The 23536-nt window shown below is 52.3% G+C and overlaps 1 protein-coding gene across 2 annotated transcripts in view; it reads left to right on the plus strand.

Moving 5' to 3' along the window:
• The first annotated feature begins 904 nt into the window (after positions 1 to 904).
• Positions 905 to 23536, plus strand: part of ERCC1 (ERCC excision repair 1, endonuclease non-catalytic subunit) — a 40059-nt gene continuing 17427 nt past the window's right edge. The window contains exon 1 of one of the 2 annotated variants that reach the window (XM_032262646.1): positions 905 to 971. The gene's annotated coding sequence lies outside the window, so the exon portion shown is untranslated. Of the gene's footprint in view, positions 972 to 20720; positions 20960 to 23536 lie in introns of those variants that run through there. The other variant, XM_032262647.1, reaches the window with a different exon arrangement.

The following is a 23536-nucleotide window of genomic DNA, read 5'->3' on the forward strand; positions in this document are numbered from 1 at the left end:
CACAGGGTGGTGCTGGGGACCTGGCAGTGACCGCAACAGCCCTGGGTCCTTCCCTCACAGGGTGCACAGTCCACTGAGGGAGATGGACAATAAACAAAGGAACAAATATATAATTAGACATTGTGATGCATGCTGTGGAGGGAGCGCTGGGAAATCGTCTGCACGCACACGCAGGTACCTGCATGGTTACACACAGAGGTCCAGAAACACACAAGGCTAGGCATGGTGACCCACACCTGTAATCCCAGCACTGTGGTGGGAGGCCGAGGTGGGAAGATCACTTGAGGCCAGGAGTTGGAGACCAGCCTGGGCAACACAGCAAGATCCTGTCTCCACAAAAAATTAGAAAATTACCTGAGTGTGGTGGTGCTTGCCTGTAGTCCCCACTACTTGGGAGGCTGAGGCAGGACAATTACTTGAACCCAGGAGTTTAAGACCAGCCTGGGCAACATAGCCAGACCTCCATCTCCAAAAACCAAACGAAAAAATCAGAAACACACATAGAACCAGAAATGCACGGTTGGAGGCAAAACCGTGCACATCCGTGGGTACTTACACATGCATTGTCGCATAGATGACCACGTGCAGAGACTCACAACTCCACACACATGCAGTCTACACAGTCAGCAGGGCTGCACACTCCCATACGCCCAGATACACAAGTGCAAACTGCAGAAACCGCTCGCTGAGTCCTGCAGTTTTGCTCTCACACAGGAAATACCAGATGTGCACATTGTCACCGGCTGTTGCTCACCTATGGACAATCCATTTGCCCTGTCACACACTCAATTTCTTCCCTCTGCTGGGAGATTTGCCCCAGCTCTGGTCACATGAAGCTGCTGGATGGGGGGGTGTTGGGAGTGTGTGTTGGGGATGAGTTGTTAGAACCTCCCAGCTGTGGACAGCTTCCCGGACACAGGATGGAAGGACCGCAGGCTGCCTGTCTCTTGAAAGAGGCTCGGGAAAGACAGGCAAGAGAACCCCAGGGGAGCCGGGAAAGGAACGGGTGGGAGCTCCGGGGCTGTGGCTTGAGGGTGAACATGTTGTCTCCCCTTGTCTGTCTGTCCCCCTGGTGGGGACCCCAGCCGCAACAGAGCACCCGGAAACCCGGCAGTCCAAGGCAGAAGCGGCAGGCCAGAGAAGTGTACATTTGTCCCTATTTTGGTTGTGAGGGTTTGGGGGGAATATGAGACAGCCACAGACCCGGAGGCGCTGGACAGACGGACACGCCGGGGAGGAGGGGGCGCAGACGGACAGATCCCTGAGCGGAGGCGGTCCCGGGGCAGACGGGAGCAGCGGGCGACAACAGACGGCGGCTGTCTACAGGGAAACCGGTAATTTGGGGACCCGGTTCTCCCCCGCGTCCATCACCGCAGTCCCCTCCACCCCCCGCCCCGGGCTCCCGGCGGGCCGGTCTGTCCGCCCGGGCCGGTCCTGGCTGCGCCCTGTGCGGCCGCGCCACCCAGCCCGGGACAAACAGCCCGCGCGTTGCTAGGCGACGGCGTTCCACAGTCCGGCGCGTCACCGCGTCTGCGCGGGCGTGGGGGGGCGCACGGAGACGGCGGCCGCGTCGTTTGTTGACGTTGCCTAGCAACCGGCGCGGCGCTGCCGGGCAACGGCGGCCGACTGTTCATTCTCGCTCTCTCTTTTTTTTTTTTTTTTTTTTTCTTGAGACGGAGTCTCGCTCTGCCGCCAGGCTGGAGTACAGTGGCGCGATCTCGGCTCACTGCTGCAACCTCCGCCTCCCGGGTTCCAGCGATTCTCCTGCCTTAGCCTCCTAAGTAGTTGGGATTATAGGCGCGCACCACCACGCCCGGCTAATTTTTACATTTTTAGTAGAGACGGGGTTCCGCCATGTTGGTCAGGCTGGTCTCGAACTCCTGACTTAGGTGATCCACTCGCCTTGGACTCCCAAAGTGCTGGGACTACAGGCGTGAGCCACGGCGCCCGGCCTCTACTGTTCATTCGCTTAATAAAGGAGCAGGAGCATTTTACAGGCATCCACCTCGGCCGGCCGCGCGGCGGAACCGAGGCATTCCAGGGAAAGAAGAGGGTTCCTTCCCTGGCTCATGAAGGTTTAGGGGATTGGAGGCTGGGTTAGCCTCCCTCAGAAAGAGAAAAGATAGAAGGCTCTGGGTATTTCAACTAGAGTGTTTTGAGATGTTAGAGCAATACTGATAGCACATGTGCACAGGTGCGCCTGTGGACTCCGACACATGGGAGTAGGTGGTAGAGATACAGGGTTAGCAAGACCTGAGTTCAGTTACCCACTCTAGAACCTTGACCTGTGACTTCCTCTGAGACTCTTTCCTTCCTGAAATGGAGGTGATAACATTACCCACCTCTAGAACTGTGACCATGAAATCCTGTAATAGTACATAAGTGCTCCCTATAAAATAGGTTTAATTATGTTATTTAATAACTAGATTCTGTTCCTAACTCGCTGGGCTGTTTTGTTCTGTTTGAGACAAGGTCTCATTCTGTTACCCAGGCTAGAGTGCAATGGCAAGATCACAGCTCACTGCAGCCTCACTTCTGGGCTCAAGCAATCTTTCCGCCTCAGCCTACCGAGTAGCTAGGACTACAGGCACTGGCCACCATGCCCGGCTAATTTATTTATTTACTTATATTATTTTTTGTTTTTAGAGGTGGGGGTCTCACTATGTTGCCCAGGCTGGTTTTGAACTCCTCCTTGGTTCAGGCGATCTTCCTGCCTCAGCCTCCCAAAGTGCTGGGGCTCCAGGTGTGAGCCACAGCGTCCAGCCCCTCACTGGGTTTTGGAATAAGTGAGATGGTGTTTGTAAAGTGCTTACTGCAGCTGTGTGTGCTCAATACACAAAGTCGTTGGATTACTAGAGGTGTTTTTATTACTGTTTCCTCCACTCTGTAAGGGAGCACGTGATAAGCCACTAGCAGATGTGGTTGGAATCCCTGTCCTGCTGAATCCTGGCTGTGTGACCCCAAGCAAGTGCCTTGCCCTCTCTGACCCTCTGCTTCCTCCTCAGTGAAATGCATGATCCCTTTTACTTCACAGTCACTTCCAGGTAAAGGTCCTGGGCGAGGGGTCCCCTCTCACTGGGCATGTCAGGTCAGTGCCCCGTGTCTGCCGCATGACTCACAGGGCTACGTTATGTAAAGCTCCTTGCTTCTGCACAGAGGGCAGGTTATATAAATGTATTTAATGTGCATCCTACATATCAAGCCTGGGGAGGAGACCTGGCTTGGTAAGGCTGAGATTGCTAAACCACGGCACTGGCTGCTTCTAGGAAGTAGGGCCTGTTATAGCTTGGGCCAATGAGACGGTTGTCTCCTTCAAAAGAAAAGACATCCCTCCTGGGGGGGGTCTCTCTAGACTCCCAAATAGCTTTTTGTCTTGCTCAGTCTCTGATCCTTAATATCTGTTTATTTCTCGCTGCATTTTTTCTTATTAATGAAAACATTTTTAAAATAAAGATGGGGTCTCACAATGTTGTTCAGGCTGGTCTCAAACTCCTGGACTCAAGAGATCCTCCCACCTGAGCCTCTCAAAGTGTTGGGATTACAGGCGTGAGCCACGGCGCCCGGCCTCTCTCTGCATTTTTTTCTGAACTGTTATCTCTCTGGTCTCTCTGTCTCTGTCTGAGCATCTCTATGTATCTTTGTCACTTTCTGCTTTTATTCCCGAGTCCCTTTCTTTGTTTTCAGGGGAGGGGGCACAGAGTCTAGCTCTATGGCCAGGCTGGAGTGCAGTGGGGCCATCCCAGCTCACTGCAACTTTGTTTTCTGCTTTCAAGCAATTCTCCTGGTCAGCATCCCAAGTAGCTGGGATTACAGGCAAGCATCACCATGCCTAGCTATTTTTTTTTGTATTTTTAGTAGAGACAGGGTTTCACCATGTTGGCCAGGATGGTCTCGATCTCTTGACCCTGTGATCCACCTGCCTCAGCCTCCCAATGTGCTGAGATTACAGGAGTGAGCCACTGTGTCCGGCCCCCTTGAGTCTCTTTCTAGGTCTCTGTCTCTGCTAGTGATTGTTCTTTACTACTTAACTCTCCATCAACTTGTTTCCAAACGTTCTTAGGAGCATCTGAGCAGCACCAAGCCCCCCGCAGCTGACTGCTGTGTGATGTTGGGGTGAGCCATTCACTCTCTGGTCTGAGCTCTTCCCTGTCTGTAAAATCAGATGCAGTAACTGGTACAAACAGGCAGAGGTCCCAATCACTGGGGAGCATTTTAATAGTGGGTTTCTTCAGTTCCACGCCCACAAGCTGTGGGTCAGAATCTCAGAGAAAGACGACGGGGCCCGGTGGCTCACGCCTGTAATCCCAACACTTTGGGAGGCTGAGGTGGGCGGATCACCTAAGGTCAGGAGTTTGAGACCAGCCTGGCCCACATGGTGAAACTCCTCCTCTACTAAAAATACAAAAATTAGCCAGGCGTGGTGCCACGCACCTGTAATCCCAGCTACTTGGGAGGCTGAGGCAGGAGAATGGCTTGAACCTGGGAGGTGGAGGTTGCAGTGATCCGAGATTGTGCCACACTGCACTCCAGCCTGGGTGAAACAGGAAGACCCCGGTTTTAGACCAAGAAACTAGCAAAAAAAAAAAGAAAGGCCGGGCACGGTGGCTCAAGCCTGTAATCCCAGCACTTTGGGAGGCCGAGGCGGGTGGATCACGAGGTCAAGAGATCGAGACCATCCTGGTCAACATGGTGAAACCCCGTCTCTACTAAAAATACAAAACATTAGCTGGGCATGGTGGCGTGTGCCTGTAATCCCAGCGACTCAGGAGGCTGGGGCAGGAGAATTGCCTGAACCCGGGAGGCGGAGGTTGTGGTGAGCCGAGATCGCGCCATTGCACTCCAGCCTGGGTAACAAGAGCGAAACTCCGTCTCAAAAAAAAAAAAAAGAAAGAAAGAAAAAAAAGAAAAGAATCTCAGAGAAAGAGGCCCAGGGAGTCCGGGGATCATGGTATGTGAGTTACTCCCTAGATTCTGAGCAACCAGCCAGAACTGCCAGCCTGGGGTTGGACATGCCTGTGCAGAAGCCAGGTTCTGATCGCACGTAATAGGTGAGGTCCTACGGAGACACACAGCCAGGGATAAGAGTCATTCTGCAGCAGTTAGAGGATCCTGAATGTGGAGGCGTGAGAGAGACAGAGCTAGGTCAACGTGAGACAAAAGTCAGAGATAGAGGCAAGAAAAAAAAACAGAAAGACACACAGACATAGAGAGAGAGAGGCTGGGCGCGGTGGCTCACGCCTGTAATCCCAGCACTTTGGGAGGCTGAGGCGGGTGGATCACCTGAGGTCAGGAGTTCCAGACCAACCTGGCCAACATGGTGAAACCCCATCTCTACTAAAAGTACAAAATTACCCAGGCGTGGTGGTGCGTGCCTGTAGTTCCAGCTACTCAGGAGGCTGAGGCAGGAGAATTGCTTGAACCAGGGAGGCAGAGGTTGCAGTGAGCCGAGATCACGCCACTGCACTCCAGCCTGGATGACCAGAGCAAAATTCCATCTCCAAAAAAAAAAATTTTGTGTTTTCCGCACACTGCCTGAAAATGCATTCCCAGAGCAGAAGGCCACATCTCCGTGTGGATGCTTGGCCATGTTTAACATGTTGCTGCATGTAGCGCTGGGGTGTGCCAGGCCTAGGCTATGATTGGGTGTGGAAGCCAGATGCTGGGCTGGGAGGTTCTGGGTGGATCCTCTCTGCCTGTGCCAACTTGCCTCTAAGCAAGTGTCCTTGGCCAGCATTCTCCCCGTCTGGCCCCTACCTTCTTTTTGTTGTGTTTTGAGATGGAGTCTCGCCCTGTCACCCAGGCTGGAGTGTGATGGCCCGATCTCGGCTCACTGCAACCTCTGCCTCCTGGGTTCAAGGAATTCTCCTGCCTCAGCCTCCTGAGTAGCTGGAACTAACTACAGGTGCCTGCCACCATGTGCAGCTGATTTTTGTATTTTAGTAGAGATGGGGTTTCGCCACGTTGGCCAGGCTGGTGTCGAACTTCTGACCTCGTGATCTGCCTGCCTAAGCCTCCCAAAGTGCTGAGATTACAGGTGTGAGCCATCATGCCCAACCTGGCCCCTACTTTCTACACCAGCTGGGTGTGGCTGATGAGAACACAACTCCAGGAGTCCTGGGGCCCACATGGATAAGTACAGGATTAGATGTAGCTCTAGGCGCTGAGAGTGTTATGTTTGGGTGTATGGGCTTGGGAATAGCCGTCTTAATAAAGGGGTACCATCTTTGGAGCTAGACTGAGCCATGAGACCTTGGACAAGTTAAATGAACTCTTTGGGCCTCAGTTTCTGCATCTGTAAAATAGGGATGATAAGCTTTATAGGGATGTGGTGAGTACCACCTAACTTAATGGTAGGTGCTGCCATCTACTGAGGGCTTGCTATGAACGTGCTTATCAGCAAATTTTGTCGCTCTAAGAAGGACCTCCAAAATCCATCCCTGCTACCTCCTAGTCCAAGTCACCACTGGACTCGCCTGGACCATGACAGTGATGGGCCTCCCTGACTCCACACTTGTCCTGCAAAGTCTATTCCCCCCTACAGCCAGAAGGACCTTGTTAAAATCAAGAACAAGCCAAAAGTGGTGGCCTGTAATCCCAGCACTTTGGGAGGCTAAGGCGGGCGGATCACCTGGGATCCCTGTCTCTGCTAAAAATGCAAAAACAAACAAACAAACAAAAACAAAAAACGTAGTTGGGCGTGGTGGCGGGCGCCTGCAATCCTAGCTACTTGGGAGGTTGAGGCAGGAGAATTGCTTGAACCTGGGAGGCAGAGGTTGCAATGAGTTGAGACTGTACCATTGCACTCCAGTCTGAGCAACAAGAAAGAAACTCTGTCTCAAAATAAATAAATAAAGTAAAAAACAGTTCACATCCCTCTTTTGCTCAAAACCTTCCCGTAGCTCCCAACTCACTTGTAAAAGTTAAAGACCTCACTTTGGCCCATCAGGCCCTGCAGAACCAGCCCTTGGTCTCTCTGGCCTCCTCTGCTGCCACTGCCCTCCCCACATTCTCTCTGTCCCCCCATGCTGGCCTCCTCCCTGCTCCTCCAACACGCCAACCTGTTCCCACCGTGCCCCCTTTGCATTTGCTGTTGGCTCCCTCTGATTGGGTTGTGATGCTCTTGGCCCAGATACTTGCATGGTTGGCTTCTCTGCACCAACCTCTAGTCTCTGCTCAAACATCACTTTCTCATTTAGGCCTTCCCTGACCATCCCATTTAAAATAGCAACCCCCAGCCCTCTGTCTCTGCTTTCCCCAGCACTTACTACTTTCCAATGTACTATACGATTTGTTTAATTTGCTCATTTGTTAATTGGTTATTGGTCATCTCCCTCTCGACTTCCAAAGACAGGACAGAGAGCTTTGTCTTGTTCAATACTGCATTCTCAAAGTGCTTACCAGTGCCTGGCATATAGTAGATGCTCAATAAAGATCTGTTGATTGGGCTGGGCGCCGTGGCTCACACCTGTAATCCCAGCACTTTGGGGAGGCAGAGGTGGGTGGATCACTTGAGGTCAGAAGTTCAAGACCAGCCTGGCCAACATGGTGAAACCCCATCTCCACTAAAAATACAATAAATAGCTGGGTGTGGTGGCGAAGGCTTGTAATCCTAGCTACCTGGGAGGCTGAGGCGGGAGGATTGCTTGAACTTGGGAGGCAGAGGTTGCGGTGAGCCGAGATGGCACCACTCCAGCCTGGGTGACAGAGCAAAACTCCTCTCAAACAACAATAACAAACAAAAAAAATCTGTGGAATGAATGAATGATGAGTGTACATGCCAGGAATTGTGCTACAAGTTCTGGGTCTGCGAATTCACGATATCGTCACAACCGCCCGATTTGCTAAGCGCTGCGTATAAATCTACCCGTTTTACAGATCCAGAAACTGAGAGTGAGAGAGGGGAAGTCCCTCGAATGGAGTGCAAAGGTCCTGAGGACTAGAGATAGATTATTCATCCATCAGGGGCGTCCCTGCCGGCCTCGGTGTTGCCTGTGTGTAACTACACTATTTCTGTGCTTATTTCTGGGTCCCGGGCCTTGTTCGATCTGTCGCGTGGTCTCTCCTTATATCTCTGCGCCCCGACAGCTCCCTGTGGCTTCAGCCTCCACGCCTGTCTCCGAAGTTCCTGCTTCGGGGTCTTGATCTCTGTATCTCTGCGTTGCTGCGTCTCGGTCTCCGGGTTTCTGCGCCCTGAGGCCTCTGGAGCCCAAGGCCGGGGTTTCGGCGCGCCGGCCTGGGTGCACGGTCCGGGGCCAGTGGCCTCCTGACCGCCTAGCCGCAGCTGGCGGCCCTGGGGCGGGGCGGGGCCTGTTGCCCGGAGACCAATGTTTTGCCGCAGCAAACTGGGTCTCTGGGCCACCGCGGGGGGGCGGCCTGGGAACCCGCGCCCGGCGTGGGAGCGCGCCTGGGAGGGGTGCGGGCAGGCCCTGAGCCTAGGGGCAAGGAGGGGCCCTGGGGTGGGGGCCGAGGCGACTGACTGGGGGAGGGGGAGAAATGGGGAACGGAATTTGGGGAGATGAAGTAGGGACGTTGGGGCACTTCGAGAATACTGGAGAGAACTGGGGGAGGCTGGGATTGGGGGGGACAAGAAAGTGTACTGGGGTCAGTTGGAGGGAAGAGGGGGAGATATTGGGAAAAGCTCGGGGAGCCCGGGGAGGGAATTGAGAGGGGTGGGCAGCACAGTCGGGGTAGTTTGGGGTCCGGGAAGAGGCGCCCGGTATGGATGAGTGAAGGAAGGACTGGAACACTGGAAGTTTAGGGGATTCGGGAATTGCAAGCGATGAGTGTGAGGGCAGAGAGTTTCGGGGGGCGCTGGGGAGGTCTGAAAGTGGGGGTGGGGGTTTAGAGGAGAGAGGTTTGCCGGTTCGGACAAAGAGCCGAACTGCAGGGCCACAGGAGGGTAGAGCTGGTAGAAGACAGGATCCCCAGGGAGGAGGCTGAACCGGGCCGGAAACAAGGGTGAATCAGAAGTAGGGGAGCCCCTGCCGCTTCCAGGTTCCCGCGGGAGGGGCGCTCCTCGCCCATTGTCCCCGACCCGGCCAGGACGTCCGGCGACTTCCCTCGGGAAGCCACGACGGGTTGTGTAATCCTGCCAGCCCCGCCTGCTCCCGGGGAGGGGCCCGAGTCTGGACTCCCGGGTTCCTCTCCGCCCCCATCCCAAGGGAGAGGCCTGGGTCGGGATCCAGGGGAGCGACTCGTGACGTCACAAGTGGGCGGAGTCCACCAAAGGCGCGAACCCGTTTCTTCCTCTCTGGAGATCTGGGATCTGGGATTTGGGACCCACGGTGGGGGAGGGGTATTCTTAGGGAGATCTTTGGTTGAAGCAGGCCAATGGCCACGAGGGTAAACTGAGTCCCAGAGAGTGCGTGCTGACCCTTTTTATTCGTTTCATTCACTTAGTAAAGATGGATGGAGTGCGGCTGTGTCCCAGTTACTGCCTTAGGTGATGGGGACACAGCAGTGACTGATCCTAGCAGCACCTGGGTGGACCCCATCCCAAACTGCTGTGACCGACTCCAGCCATACCTCCTTGGAGCCCGGCCTCCTTCACTAGACAGATCAATAAGATGAACCCTCACACCCAGGCAGCTGGGAGACCCCTCCCTAGTACAGAGGGCACTACACATCCCTCAGCTCCTGAATCCCTGGTCTGTGTGTGACCGCATCGCCCCTCCCTCCCGCCATGGCCTGTCACTTCCTCCTATCTTCATCCCCCCCGCGGGGCATGACTAGGGATGCTGGTCTTAAGGCAGTTGGTAAATCTCTCAAACGTCATAACTAAGCCGGCTGTGCTATGACTGAGTTGTGTCCCTGAGATGTCATCAAGCAGCCTGCTTCTCCTCCTGTACATACCTCTGGGGTCCTGTGGGTCTGAGGAGGGGCCACGCCCTGCTGCTGGTGGCTCCCTTGCCTCCCAGACAGATTTACCTACTTCCACCCAAGCCCTCCATCAGAAGGTTCTGGAAGATGCCTCCCTGGCTACCCTTACTCTTCTTCCAGGCAGCCTTCCTTGACTCCCCACGCCTGTCAGGCTCCCTGGGATTTGTGTCCTGGCCTGAACCTTGCCTCTCTGATCTCATCCACTTCCTTGCCTCAACTTTGAAAGCCTTCAGAGCAAGGACCTGAAAAGGACACATCCTTGCACCTCTCCAAGTCTCAGTTTTCTCATCTCTAAAATGGGCATAGCAGTGGTGCCTGGCCCACTCGCCAAGTGCTGAGTGATTCCAGCCACTTCATTTCCGTGATGGGCTTTGCACAGGCCAGGGACGTTGTGAGAGTTCAGAATCTATTGGCCAAGATACATAAAAAATAGTTAATATTGGCTGGGCTCGGTGGCTCACGCCTGTAATCTCAGCACATTGGGAGGCTGAGGCAGGTGAATCACAGGTCAGGAGTTTGAGACCAGCCTGGCCAAGATAGTGAAAGCCGGTCTCTACTAAAATACAAAAATTAGCCGAGCACAGTGGTGGGCGCCTGTAATCCCAGCTACTTGGAAGGCTGAGGCAGAGAATTGCTTGAACTCGGGAGGCAGAGGTTGCCGTGAGCCAAGATCGTGCCACTGCACTCCAGCCTGGGCAAAGAAGAGAAACTTGTCTCAAAAAAAAAAAAGAAGCTAATGTTGAGAAGTGAGGATCAGAGTGGGAGGGAAATTTACTTTTCCAAGGAATATACTTTTGTAGTTACCAGAACTTCTTTTCTTTTCTTTTCTTTTTGAGACAGGGTCTCACTCTGTTGCCCAGGCTGGAGTGCAATGGTGTTATCTGGGCTCACTACAACCTCCACCTCCTGGTCTCCACCATTCCTCCCACCTCAGCCTCCCAAGTAGGTGGGACAACAGGTGCATGCCACCACACAAGGCTAATTTTAAAACTTTTTTTTTTTTTTTTGCAGAGATGAGATCCCACTATAAAGTCCAGGCTGGTCTTGAAATCCTGGGCTCAAGCAACCCTCTCAACTCAGCCCCCCAAAGTGCTGCATGGGGTTACAGGAGGGAGCCACCGCACCTGGCCTCAAAACGGTTTTCAAAATTAAAAAAAAAAAATTAGGCTGGGCACGTTGGCTTACGCCTGAAATCCCAGCACTTTGGGAGGCCAAGGTAGGTGGATCACCTGAGGTCAGGAGTTCAAAACCAGCCTGGCCAACATAGTGAAACCTTGTCTCTACAAAAAATACAAAAATTAGCCGGTCTTGGTTGCAGGCATCTGTAATCGCAGCTACTTGAAAACTTTAGAAGTTATTTTAAAATTACCATCTCTGGACTGTTAAAACTTTTCTTTATTTCTTTTGAGACAGAGTATCGCTCTATCACCCAGGCTGGAGTACAGTGGCATGACCTTGGCTCACTGCAACCTCTGCCTCCTGGGTTCAAGTAAGTCTCCTGACTCAGCCTCCTGAGTAGCTGGGATTACAGGTAAGCACCACCATGCCCGGCTAATGCTTTGTATTTTTAGTAGAGATGGGGTTTCGCCATGCTGGCCAGGCTGGTCTTGAACTCCTGACCTCGTGATCTACCTGCCTCAACCTCTCAAAGTGCTGGGATTACAGGCATGAGCTACCACGCCCAGCAACTGACTCTAAAACGTATCTAGCTATCTTCCACGCACACTTCATCTCAGGGATGATCCCCCCATCCACCTGCTACCTGGGTGGAGACCTGGGCTTCAACTGGGTATCTCTCCCACCCACTGCAGGGTCAGGGCCAGGCCCAAGACCTTACACTTTCACTCTGACTTCTGTCACCCTCAGGGAAGTCAGTGTGCTGCCTTTGAACCTCCAGCACATGCAGTATAGGTTCTTGAGGCCCGACACTGATTCTTGGAGTAGGCACTGAGAATCTCAGCATATGGAAATGGGGAGGCCCTCAGAGTATCCAAGTACAAAGCGAAGACCTAGGCCCAGAGAGAACAGAGCTCTGGCTGTTCCCAGGGCCTGCCTGGAGCTGTCATGTCCAACCACTGACTTGCAAAGGAGGAAGTCAGTGGAGGAAGTTAGTGGAGGTGGACTCAGTATCTCTGCCTGTCACTTCAGTGCCTTCCTAGGTGGAAGCCAGAGCATTGCTTGAGGCCAGGAGTTCAAGACCAGCCTGGGCAAGGCAGGCAAGGCAGGCAAGGCATGGGGACTCCATCTCTACAAAAAAGTTAAAAATTAGCCAGCTGGGCCGGGCATGGGGGCTCATGCCTGTAATCCCAGCACTTTGGGAGGCTGAGGTGGGCGGATCACCTGAGGTCGGGAGTTTAAGATCAGCCTGACCAACATGGAGAAACTCTGTCTCTACTAAAAATACAAAATTAGCTGGGTGTAGTGGCCTGTGCCTGTAATCCCAGCTACTAAGGAAGGCCGAGGCAGGAGAATCACTTGAACTGGGGAGGCAGAGTTTGCAGTGAGCCGAGATTGTGCCATTGCACTCCAGCCTGGGCAACGAGAACGAAACTCCGTCTCAGAAAACAAACAAAAAATTAGCCAGATGTGGTGGTGCACACCTGTAGTCCCAGCTACTGCGAAGACTGAGGTGGGAGCATCTCTTGAACCCAGGAGTTCAAGGCTGCAGTGAGCTAAGATCCCAGCACTGCACTCCTGCCTGGGCCCTGTCTGAAATTAAAAAAAAAAAAAAAAATTGGGGAGGGGGGGAAATAAAACGACAGCTCAAGGATGAGCCCTAACTCTGGTGACGCAGGGACCTCACATTTGGTCAGTGCCCAGCCTGAGCCCCAACCCTGGTCCCAGAATGAGCCCTGATGCCTGCCAAGCCTCGCCTAAGTTGAGACCAGGCCAGACTTAAATATCCCATGTTCAACCCCCAGATCTAAGCCTACCTCTGCCCGCTGTAGGGACAAACCAAGAAATCAGATCCTGACCCCCAGCCCTCAGCCCTCAGCCCGCAGGTCTCCTGACTCCCTGTGACCCTCCAGCCCTGCCCTGCCCCCATAGAGGCTGGCCTTGAGGACAGATGTGGGAAGGGGCAGATTCAGGACGGCGGGAGATTGGCGATGAGGGTGCACAGGGGGAATAAGGACGGGAGTAGGGCAGGCTGGGGTCTGGGGATGAGTACCAGTGGGGGACATCGCTGGGGGACAGCGGAGGAGGGAATTATGGTGAGGAATGGAGGTGAAGCTGAGGATGGGGGGCAGGGGACGTGGGATACAATGTGGGGGGCGCAGCAAGGCGGCCGGGCTAGCAGCGGGGCGGAGGTCGCAGCCTGGGGCGAGTGTGACCGCTGGGACAGGGTGGGGGTGCGCTGGGGACAGCGGTGCCTGCTCGGCCGGGCTGCGCCCAGCACCGCTCCCCCCGCGCGCTCCCCCTTCCGCTCCCCGGAAGCGCTGAGTCGTCCTGCCTTATCTGGGGGCCGCTATTTCGGGCTCGGCTCGGAGCGCGGCGACTATTTTTAGCGGCACTGGGGTAAAAATGGACGCGGCGCCGCGCGGGTTCCCGAGGCCGTGCGCGCCCCCTCGCGACCACGGAGGGCCCCGGGGAGGCGCGCGCGCCTGAGTCACCGCCGTCGGCCCGCCCCACGGCACGGCGAGGGGGCCCGGATAAGGGGCGCCCTGGACACCCCGCGTGCGCACCCGCCTCCCGGGCTCCCGGGCGCTTGCGAGCCGGCGGGGCACAGAACCTTCCAGGAGCGTCCGGACGCGTCCGCCGAGGTTCAGAGCCGACGGCGGAGTTTTGGGCAGGGGCGCCGCGCCCCCTGGTGGCTCCCGCGGGGATCGCAGGCAGGAGCTGGGCTTGAGTCCGTCTCAACTTTTCTCTTCATTTATTTTTATTATGATTATGATGATTTCTTTGAGATGGAGTCTCGCTATATTGCCCCAGGGTGTTCTAGAACTCCTGAGCTCAAGCGACTCTGCTACTTCGGACTCCCAAAATGCTGGGTTACAGGCGTGAGCCACCGCACCCAGACCACTATTATTACTACTATTATGATTATTTTTAATCTGACCTTACTGAGTCGTCCACACCCATTTTATAAATGAGGAAACTGAGGCACGGAGAGGAATTGGATTGAGGCTTGCAGCATGAATCGCAAGGTACCATCATTTCAACTTCAGATTGAACACTTTCTAAATGGGGAACTCAGCGCCTCCCAGAAAATGAGGTGCTATTTGTTTGCTTGTTTCGTTTTGTTTTGTTTTACTTCGTTTTGAGACAGAGTCTTGCTCTGTCGCCCAGGCTGGAGTGCAGTGGTGCGATCTCGGCTCACTGCAACCTACACCTCCTGGGTTCAAGAGATCCTCCTGCCTCAGCCTCCCAAGTAGCTGGGATTACAGGCCCGAACCACCAGCTGGAGGAGAGAATTTTCAATGTTTCCATCACAAAGCAATGAATGATTGGCCGGTTGCGGTGGCTCATGCCTGTAATCCCAGCACTCTGGGAGGCCGAGGTGGGCGGATCACCTGAAGTCTGGAGTTCAAGAACAGCCTGACCAACATGGTGAAACCCCATCTTGAAAAAAAAAAAAAAACCAATGATAAATATTTGAGGTAATGGATATGCTAATTACCCTGAATTGTCTTACACATTGTATGCATGTATCAGAATATCACTCTGTACCCCGTAAGTATGACCAATTATTATATGTCAATTATAAAATTAAATATAAAATTTAGGGCAGAGTATGATCACTCATACCTATAATCCCAGCACTTTGGGAGGCTGAGGCAGGCAGATCGCTTGAGCCCAGGAATTTGAGACCAGCCTGGGCAATATAGTGAGACTCCTCTAAAAAGTAAAATAAACAAACCAGGGCAACATGGCAAAACCCCGTCTCTACAAAAAAAATACAAAATAATTATTGGGGTGTGGTGGTCCACACTGGTAGTCCCAGCTACTCAGAAGGCTGAGATAGGAGGATCCCTTGAGCCCAGGGGGCAGAGGTTGCAGTGAGTCGAGATCGCACCACTGCACTCCAGCCTGGGTGACAGAGTGAGACCGTCTTAAATAAACAAACATATAAAAAATAAAATTATGCATATGGATCCAGCAATCCCACTTCTGGGTTATATCCAAAGAAATTGAAATCAAGATGTCAGGGCCGTGTGCAGTGACTCACGCCTATAAATCCAGTAATTTGGGAGGCTGAGGCAGGAGGATGGCTTGAACCGAGGACTTTGAGACCAACCTGGGCAACAGAGTGAGGTGCCATCTCTACAAAAAACACAAAAATTAAAAAAAAAAATCAGATGAGAACATGTACTGATAATAAATAAAAAATAATATTTAAAAATTAAAAAAAAATTAAACTTGGCCGGGCACGGTGGCTCATGCCTGTAATCCCAGCATTTTGGGAGGCTGAGGCTGGTGGATCACCTGAGGTCGGGAATTTGAGACCAGTCTGGCCAACATGATGAAACCCCATTTCTACAAAAAGAAAAAAAAAAGTTAAACTCTGTTTTAGCAACTTTGAAATACACAACACATTATTATTAACTGTGGTTACCATGCTGTGCAATAGATCACTGAAATATATTTCTCCAGCCTCATGGAAACTTTGCACACTTTGATCAACAGCTCTTTCCTCAACCCTCTCCCACTTCCCCAGCCTCTAGTAAACACCTTTATACTCTCTGTTTCTATGAAACCAACTTTTTTTTTTTTTCTTGAGACAGAGTCTCGCTCTGTCACCCAGGCTGGAATGCAGCGGTGCAATCTCGGCTCACTGCAACCTCTGTCTCCCGGGTACAAGCGACTCTCCTGCCTCAGCCTCCTGAGTAGCTGGGATTACAGGCGCATACCACCACACCCAGCTAATTTGTTTTGTATTTTTAGGAGAGACGGGGTTTCACCATATTGGTCAGGCTGGTCTCGAACTCCTGTCCTTGTGATCCGTCCACCTCAGCCTCCCAAAATGCTGGGATTACAGGCGTGAGCCACTTCTCCCTGCCCATGCAAAATTTTTTTTTTTTGTATTTTTTAGAGAGACGAGGTGTTTTACCACGTTACCTGGGCTGGTCTTGAACTCCTGGGCTCAAGCGATTTGCCAGCCTCAGCCTCCCAAAGTGCTGGGATTACAGGTGTGAGCCACTATGCCTGGACGGGTCTCCTCTTAAAGGCTCCATTGACAGAGAAACCACCCCAACCCTCCCATCCATTCTCCCTCTCCTTCACAGTTAAAATGATGTTCCACATTCTTGTCCTTCGTGGCACTTATCAAGATTGCATTATTATTAGTTCATTGCATTTTTTTTTTTTTTTTTTTTTTTTTGAGACGGGGTTTGACTCTTGTTACCCAGGCTGGAGTGCAGTGGTGCGATCTCGGCTCACCGCAACCTCCGCCTCCTGGGTTCAGGCAATTCTCCTGCCTCAGCCTCCTGAGTAGCTGGGATTACAGGCACGCGCCACCATGCCCAGCTGATTTTTTGTATTTTTTAGTAGAGATGGGGTTTCACCATGTTGACCAGGACGGTCTCGATCTCTTGACCTCGTGATCCACCCGCCTCGGCCTCCCAAAGTGCTGGGATTACAGGCTTGAGCCACCGCGCCCGGCCATATACTCTTTTTTTTGAGACAGACTCTTGCTCTGTGTCCCAGGCTGGAGTGCAGTGGCATGATCTCGGCTTACTGCAACCTCTGTCTCCAGGGTTCAAGCAATTCTCCTGCCTCAGCCCCCTGAGCAGCTGGGATTACAGGCGCCTGACACCGTGCCCAGCTAATTTTTGTGATTTTGGTAGAGATGGGGTTTCACCATGTTGGCCAGGCTGATCTAGAACTCCTGACATCAAGTGATCCGCCCACCTTGGCCTTCCAAAGTGCTGGGATTATAGGCGTCAGCCATGGCACCTGGCCCCCTTACATTCCTAATTATTGAAGGCCTCTACCTGGGCAACATAGCAACACCCCATCTAAAAAAAAAAAAAAAAAAAAAAAAAGCAGCCAGGAGTGGTGGTGTGCCCCTGTAGTCTTAGCTATTTGGGAGGCCGAGGTAGGAAGATTACTTTAGCCCAGGAGTTCAAGCGTGCAGTGAGTTGTGATTGCACCACTGAACTCCAGCATGGCCAACAGAGTGAGACCCTGTCTCAAATTTTAAATAGTCTTGAGGACCCCAAAGAGTTTTTGTTGATGTGTATGATTTCTATCAATATTTAGTGTATTGGAAATTAAAGCTGAGAAATTTTAGAAATATTTGTTGATTCATACTAAAAATACAAAAATTAGCCAGGCTTGGTGGTGCATGCCTGTGGTCCCAGCTGCTAGGGAGGCTGAGGCAGGAGAATTGCTTGAACTGGGGAGGGGGAGGTTGTGGTGAGCTGAGATCTCGCCATTGCACTCCAGCCTGGGCAAGAAAGTGAGACTGTCTCAAAAAAAAAAAAAAAAAAAAAGGAGCTGGTGCAGTGGCGTACACCTGTAATCCTAGCTACTTGGGAGGCTGGGGTGGAAGAATCACTTGAGTTTGAGATGAGCCTGGGCAGCACAGCAACATCCCATCTCTAAAAATAATTAATAATAATAATAAATTAATTTTGTTATTTTTGTATATTTTAAATGAAAATAACAATATTCTCCAAAATAAAAAACAATTTTCTGGGGGACAGGTTCTCACTCCAAGGCTGGATGCAGTGGTATAATTAAGACTCACTGCAGCCTCCACCTGCTGGGCTCAAGTGATCCTCCCACCTCAGCCTCCCAAGTAGTTGAGAACGTAGGACTGCACCACCAAGCACAGCTCATTTTAACATTGTTTTTGTAGAAATGAGGGTCTTCCTAAGTTGCCCAGGCTGTTGTTTTTTTTTTAAGATGGAGTTTCGCTCTTGTCACCCAGGCTGGAGTGCAATGGTGCAATCTTGGCTCACCACAACCTCCCCTTCAGGAGTTCACGTGATTCTCCTGCCTCAGCCTCTGGAGAAGCTGGGATTACAGGCACGCGCCACCACGCCCGGCTAATTTTTGTATTTTTAGTAGCGACGGGGTTTCTCCATGTCGATCAGGCTGGTCTCGAACTCCCGAGAATGACTGGGCTCAAGTCATTCTCCCACCTCGACCTCCCAAAGTCCTGGGATTATAGGCGTGTACCACCGTGCCCAGTCTGAAACAAAAATTTAGTAACTAAGGGCATTGTTTTAATTTTTGCAAATCACATTCACGTCAGGCTTAACAGTAGACAGCTGGGTCCTCACGTGTGTGTCTGCGTTTGGTCTCTTGCGATATCGTGGAAGTTGCACTGGCCAATATGGTGGAACCCCGTCTCTACTAAATATAGAAAAAGTTAGCCAGGCATGGTGGCACATGTCTGTAGTCCCAGCTACTCGGGAGGCTGAGGCAGGAGACTCACTTGAACACGGGAGGTGGAGGTTGCAGTGAGCCGAGATCACGCCACTGCACCTCAGCCTGGGCAAGACTGAGACCCCGCCCCCCTAATAAGTATTATTATTATTATGTATCATATATTATGTCAATATTATTATGGTTTTTTTTGAGACAGGATCTTGCTCTGTTGCCCAGGCTGGAGTGCAGTGGTGCGATCTCGGCTCACTGCAACCTTTGTCTCCTGATTCTCCTGCCTCATCCTCCCAAGTAGCTGGAATAGCAGGCGCCCACCACCACACCTGGCTAATTTTTTGTATTTTTAGTAGAGATGGGGTTTCACCATGCTTGCCAGGCTGGTCTTGAACTCCTGACCTTAAGTGATCCACCTGCCTCAGCCTCCCAGTGCTGGGATTACAGGAGTGAGCCACTGCATCCCACTTATGATAATTTTGAACTTGTAGAACCCCCTGAAGGGGTGCTGGGGAACCCGGTAAGGTTCTTTAGGCTGCAGGCTGAGACTCACTCCCTAGCTTTTGGTTCCACAGGGCCCAGGTGTGTGCATTCTGAAAACCGAACACCTTTGGAGCCAAGGTGACCCAGGTTTAAGAGAAATCTCGGCCGGGCGCGGTGGCTCACGCTTGTAATCCCAGCACTTTGGGAGGCCGAGGCGGGTGGATCACGAGGTCAAGAGATCGAGACCATCCTGGTCAACATGGTGAAACCCCGTCTCTACTAAAACTACAAAACATTAGCTGGACATGGTGGTGCATGCCTGTAATCCCAGCTACTCAGGAGGCTGAGGCAGGAGAATTGCCTGAACCCGGGAGGCGGAGGTTGTGGTGAGCCGAGATCCCGCCATTGCATTCCAGCCTGGGTAACAAGAGCGAAACTCCGTCTCCAAAAAAAAAAAAAAAAAAAAAAGAGAGAAATCTCTAGGCTGGGCGCAGGTGTCTTACTCCTGTAAACCCAGCATTTTGGGAGGCTCAGGTAGGCGGATCACCTGAGGTCCGGAGTTGGAGACCAGCCTGACCAACATGAAGAAACCCTATCTACTAAAAATACAAAATTAACTGGGCATGGTGGCTCATGCCTGTAATCCCAGCTACTAGAGAGTCTGAGGCAGAATTGCTTGAATCCAGGAGGCGGAGGTTAAGGTGAGCTGAGATCAAGCCATTGCACTCCAGCCTGGGCAACAAGAGTGAAACTCCACCTCAAAAAAAAAAAAAAAAAAAAAAAAAAAAAAAAAAAAAAAAAAAAAAAAAAAAAAAGAGAAAAGGAGGGGGGGAGAGAGAGGGAGAGCGGGCTGTGACTGCAAGCAGTGAGCTCCAGTACTTTTACCTTTTATCCCTTTGAGCCTCAGTGTGTTTGTCTCTAACACGGATGGCGGTGATAAAATTAAGAAAAGCACATCCCTGCAGGGCTGTAGCAAGGTGCACAGGAGATAAGGCTCAGAAATATGTCTGCCGGTTACAGAGCGTGCAGTGAACATTTGCTATTATAATCGGGGAAATGTCATTTTATTTTATTACCAGCACCTTTTATTCACGCAGTTAATTTCTTCCGAGGCCCGTCCTGTGCTGGGCAGTGCTAGGGACAATGTGATGACCGAGATGGCCTTGACCCTGCCCTTATGGGGCCCCCAGTTCAGTGGGTCACGGAGTTTTTATGTGAGGAATTGTCCTGGCCAGATGAGGTGGCTCATGCCTGTAATCCCAGCACTTTGGGAGGCCGAGGCAGGCATATCACTTGAGGTCAGGAGTTGGAGACCAGCCTGGCCAACATGGTGAAACCCCACCTCCACTAAAAATAAAAAATTAGCTGGGTGTGGTGGCATGCGCCTGTGGTCCCAGCTACTAGAGAGGCTGAGGCAGGAGAATCGCTTGAACCCGAGAGGCCGAAGTTGCAGTGAGCCAAGATCGAGCCACTGCACTCCAGCCTGGGTGACAGAGTGAGACTCTCACAAACAAACAAAAAAATTGCCCTGGGCACCAGGTCCTGAAGGTACACGAGTTCTCAAGGCTGAGAAGGCAAAGAAGGACGTTAGGGAATAGGAACACTATGCAAGAAATCGTGGCACGTGGAGAACAGCATGTGCTCCGGAATAGCAACTACCCAGGGTCAGTGAGTCCATTCCTTCGCCTCCAAAACATCCCTGTTCTCCTTCCCTCTTTCCCCTTCTCTTTTTGTATAAATAGGTCCTTGGCTCTTTTGTTCTTTTCTTTCTTTTTTTTTTTGTTTTGTTTTGACGGCGTTTCGCTCTTTTTGCCCAGGCTATTGTGCAGTGGCACGATCTCGGCTCACTGCAACCTTCATCTTCCGGGTTCTAGCGATTCTCATGCCTCAGCCTCCCAAGTAGCTGGGATCACAGGCGCCTGACACCACGCCCGGGTAATTTTTGTATTTTTAGTAGAGACCATGTTGGCCGGGCTGGTCTCAAACTCCTGACCTCAGGTGATGTGCTCGCCTCGGCCTCCCAAAGTGCTGGGATTACAGGCATGGGCCACCGCGCCTGGCTGGGTTCTGGGTTTTTTTTGGTGGAAGTCCCACTTTTGATCCAACCTCATTCTCTCATGCTGCAGATCTTCCCTTTTGCTGTACATCCATCCTAAGCTTCTCCAGCGGAGACTTGGGATGTCCCAGCAGAAGAGGTGCCCAGGAGGACGCTGAGTAGGGGCCAGGCCCCTCCACTGTCCCCCATCCGGGGGCCTCCGCTTGGGGCCGGGTGAGTCAGCCCCCGGCGGCTCCCGCGTCATCCCGGCCGCTCCGCTCCGCGCTATTTCGGGCTCCGGGCGCTATAAATAGAGGCTCGCGGAGCCGAGCCGCCCCCCTCCATTCGGGCCCCCCTGCGTCCCCGGCCCCGCCGCGATCGCCGGGCCGCGCGTCACCGCGGCTAAGTTTAGAGGCGGGCGGGGACGCCAGCCTGGTCACTGCGCCCCCCGGCGGTGCCCGCTTCCAGAGCCTTCGGCCGGGCCGCTCTCCGCTCGGGGTTCAGGTCCCCTCGGGCGGATTTGGCGGTGAGGTTCCGGTCCTCACAGTCTCCGTCCCCACCCTACCCGTTCCAGGGCGCACAAAGGGCTGGAAGTTGAGAGGAGGGGAAGGTTGGGGACGGGAGCAGGGGCCGGAGCCTGGGAGTGGCCCAGGAAACTGGAGTTACCGCTGAATTTTGGAACTTGGGGCGTTTGGAAGAAAGAGGCGGAATCGGAGCGTGGATACGGCGTGGGGATTCGAACGCGCAACTCTGGGAGCTGGAGAGATTCGAATCCGGGATTCCAAGGTTTAGTTTTGAAACAGCCTAGGCCGGACGTGGTGGCTCACGCCAGTAATCCCGACACTTTAGGAGGCCAAGAAGGGAGGATCGCTGTTGCCCAGGATTTCGAGACCAGGCTGGGCAACATAGTGAGACCCCCCTCCCCCCCACCCCCGGCCTCTACAAAAAAAAAAAAAAAAAAAATACAAAAGTTGGCCAGGCGTGGTGGCGCGCGCCTGTGGTTCCAGCTGGGAGGCTGATGTGGGAGGATCACCCGAGCCCGGGAGGTTGAGGTTGCAGTGAGCTGTGATTGCACCGCCGCCCTCCAGCCTGCGTGAGAGAAAGACCCTGCCAAAAAAAAAAAAAAAAAAAAAGTAAAGTAAAGAAAAATAGACAATCTGAGGGTAGAAATCCAACATCCAACTTGGAAATAACCTAGAACGGAGGGCAACTTCCCACCCCCACCCCCGCTCTTAACTAATGTTGACAGGTTCAGAATTCCACTGATCGCAGGTGGTGGGCCCTTTGCAGCACTTATGCGGCAAGAAAATGGGTGGGAGCGGAGAAGGGGCTGTGTTTTAGGGGGTCTTGCCGCCTCTGGATTCTGGCTCAGTGGCCCCAGCTCCCCAACACTTCCAATCCTCTTGTGGTGCACTATCGCCCCCTGGCGGAAAACGAAAGAGTTGCAGGGTTAAGTCTGGTAATTCCATTCCCCAAAGGGAGAACTAGTCACAAGCCCTTCTACTTGGGATGACCTACTTCTAGAAACGCTGTGTGGCCTTGGATACAGAGACCTTTTCCTTCTTTCCTTCTTTCCTTCCTTTCTTCCTTCCTTCCTTCCTTCCTTCCTTCCTCCTTCCTCCTTCCCTTCTTTCCTTTTTTCTTTTCTTTTCTTTTTCTTTCTTTCTTTTCTTTTCTTTCTTTCAAGACAGAGTCTCACTCTGTTGCCCAGGCTGGAGTGCAGTGGTGTGATCTTGGCTCACTGCAACCTCCACCTCCTGGGTTCAAGCAATTCTCTGCTGAAGCCTCCCTAGTTGCTGGGATTACAGGGGCCTGCCACCATGCCCGGCTAATTTTTCTGTATTTTTTAGTAAAGATGGGGTTTCACCACCTTAGCCAGGCTGGTCTTGAACTCCTGACCTCATGAGTGCTGGGATAACAGGTGTGAGCCTCTGTGCGTGGCCTACAGAGGCGTATTTCCATGATCCTTCCCACCCAGGGCTTCAGTTCCCTCATGGGTCAAATGGAGTAATGATGCCTAGAGGGAGGGCTGCCGCGAGGCCTTACTCCATAGTAAGTGTGTGATCTGTATTTAGCTGATCATAACTATTATGTATACAGCCCCTCTTTCTGCAGCTGTATGGCTCCCCTCCCCCATCACCTGCTTCACAGAACTGTTTTATCCTCATACTATGTAGCAATCTGCAATTCTTTTTTCCAGACAGAGCCTCTTTTGCCCAGGCTGGAGTACAGTAGCATGATCATACCTCGCTGCAACCTCAAACTTCTGGGCTCAAGTGATTCTCCTGTCTCAGCCTCCCAAGTATCTGGGACTACAGGTGCATGCCACCACGCCTGGCAATTTTTTTTATTTTTATTTTTATTTTTGAGACCGAGTCTGGCTCTGTCACCCAGGCTGGAGTGCAGTGGCTTCCTCTCTGCTCACTGCAACCTCTGCCTCGTGATTCAAGCGATTCTCCTGCCTCAGCTTCCCAAAGTGCTGTAATTACAGGCATGAGCCACCGTGCCCAGCCAATTTTTGTATGCTTTTTTTGTAGAGATGGGTTTTACCATGTTGTCCAGGCTAGTCTCAAACTCCTGAGCTCAAGTGATCTGCCCACCTTGGTCTCCTAAAGTGCTGGGATTAAAGGCGTGAGCCACTGTGCCCAGCCTAGGATTCTGGATTTCAATTGTTAGGGTGAAAAGAAAAAGGCATTTGCAGATGAGCAAGGCTCAGGGTAATAGATCTGGACAATAGATGCAGACCCTGTCTCAAAAAAAAAAATTTTTTTTTTTTTTTTTTTTTTTTTTTTTAGAGATTTTTAAAGTGAT

The sequence above is a fragment of the Sapajus apella genome, unplaced genomic scaffold, assembly GCF_009761245.1.
Source record: "Sapajus apella isolate SASKATOON/1434 unplaced genomic scaffold, GSC_monkey_1.0 scaffold130, whole genome shotgun sequence".
NCBI lineage: Eukaryota > Metazoa > Chordata > Mammalia > Primates > Cebidae > Sapajus > Sapajus apella.